Here is a 2,283-nt window from a genome sequence, read left to right on the forward strand (position 1 = left end):
GTTGCATCGTAATCTTTGATTTTTAATGCCATTGAATCTTCAATAGCAGCATTGAATAATCTAAGATAATTTATCCTAACTTATATACGTCCTATTTCTTTTCTGACACATTATGATTTGTTTATTTCTTTTAACCAGTTTTCAAACACTCTGATGATCCACTTTGTATTGCAACACATTGCACTTTTCTGAAGATAAGGTATCTCCTTTTATAGATTATTCTGCAGTTCTTCTGTTAGTCTCATTGTCTATATATCCTGTCTACTTCTTGTGTAATTTTCTCTACATTCTTTTCAGATAGTCCTCAAAAAATGTTGCCTTTCATCTTCAATTTGGCCACTTATTTGCCTCTTTCATTTCAAACATGTCGCCCAAGACACCACCAATATAAACCTGTTTCTCAAGTGAATCCATACATTTTGATGGAGTTACAAAAGGGACCTCCTGAGCGTCAGAACACATTGTGCCATATGGACACACTCATGAGCTTTGCATGAGTGTGAGCATAGTTTCAACTTTACTGTCCAATACGTTAAATGGGTCCTTTGAACACCAATAGAGTATATTTGTTATCTGAATCAGCACTAGAGGCACTCAGGTCTAGAGGGCACTATGGTTTAAGTTAAATATAAGCCTCAAACTGTTCAATAAGTGAGAGAAAGAACAGTTGTCGGCCCTAACGGGTCTAGGCCAGTCCTTTCTCTCACTTGTTGGACAGTTGTCGGCTTATATACTTAACATATTAATGGGTTTTGTTTTTCGTATACATACTCGTCCCTGTTAGCATGATCATAACATTCATGGTTAGGGTGTTGCTATTAACCCATGGAAAACAACACCAATCTAGTACAATTAAATACACTGTTACACCCACAGTCAACGGCTAGAATTGACCAATGAAAAAGGACGTTAAAACACGTAAGAAACATACTAGTATTACTTTTAATAGACGTTGAACATGTTTTAAAGGTATCAATTAAAAAACCTGTTCAAACGTGAGTTTTACTATTCTTTTAGTTTTTAATGTGCATAAGTTAATTTCAGCGGAAAGTGTTTGACGATTCGTTAGGACAACTTGCATCCATGGTTTTCACTTTATAAGTATTTGAATATAAATCTATACACAAAGGCGTCTAAAACTGTTTTATTTGCTCACAGCAATATAATTTCTCTTGTAGGTCGGGGATCTAAAAAATCTAGAAAAGAATACACCCAATGCATGTATCGTAAGCGGCGACTAATGGGGACGTCCTGCAGAAATGGGGATTTGTTTTTACGCCCTCTATTCGTGGACACAAACGCAACCAATATAAATCTGCTGCACCAATTGCAAAAAACGGTAGTTGTTATTCCCTGCTTTACGTTCAACATAGCATTCAGAGTAATGGAAACAACTGGCTCACCTGTGTACTGTGCTGAGTGCCTTTGGCATGGCATTTCAGTGAAACAGCACTATAAAGTCGGCATCAGATCTGCGATTTCACAAGGAGGCAAATACGACATCATACCCTGTCTCCAGCACTTATACACCCTGTCTCCAGCACTTATACACATATGTACGCTTACACAACACACATGGGGGCACGTCCTTAAATGACCTTAGCTGTTGAAGGACGTTGAACAAAATAAAACCAAACCACAACCAAATCCCGTCAATATAAGTGTATTGCTAAGTCAAGGGTTTCAACCACGGATTTGCACATCAACATGTAGAATGGTCCAATACAGCTCATTTTTACTTTCAACGTTTTTGTTTAGCAATAACGTAGCGGACATATAGGAACTATAAATCCACTGGCTAATTAAACGACGCTTGTTTGAAAATATCGTCGGTGGTTTTTCTATGTGATAGACGCTTGATATATGTGCATAGGCGTTCGTCAATGAAAGGTCAACAGCTGTTTGGCTCACTATTACAACGGAGACACCAGCCCGTCCTTTTCACGTGCAAATATGTTTTATATTTCAAATAAAGTAAAACCTTCTTCTTTAATTAGTTTGATAATTCAAATTTGCTTTCGTGGAATATTTCATGTTGCATCCACGAGAATGCTTAAAGTAGCAAAATCATAACAGTGTGATGTCGGATGACCGGACATCTGTTTACTACTGTGCTCGTGAAGTGGAGATGGTGGGCGTAGTATCTTTACCGATACTATATATGTTTTATGACGTAGTCTGAAAATAATAAAATATATATGAATGAGTTGAGCGTATGTAGGGAGTAGTAGGCGATATCCGTCTGACGTAGTACAAACCTGTTGCACACCTTACACTTTATTT

Source organism: Mizuhopecten yessoensis, unplaced genomic scaffold (assembly GCF_002113885.1).
Source record: "Mizuhopecten yessoensis strain PY_sf001 unplaced genomic scaffold, ASM211388v2 scaffold715895, whole genome shotgun sequence".
NCBI lineage: Eukaryota > Metazoa > Mollusca > Bivalvia > Pectinida > Pectinidae > Mizuhopecten > Mizuhopecten yessoensis.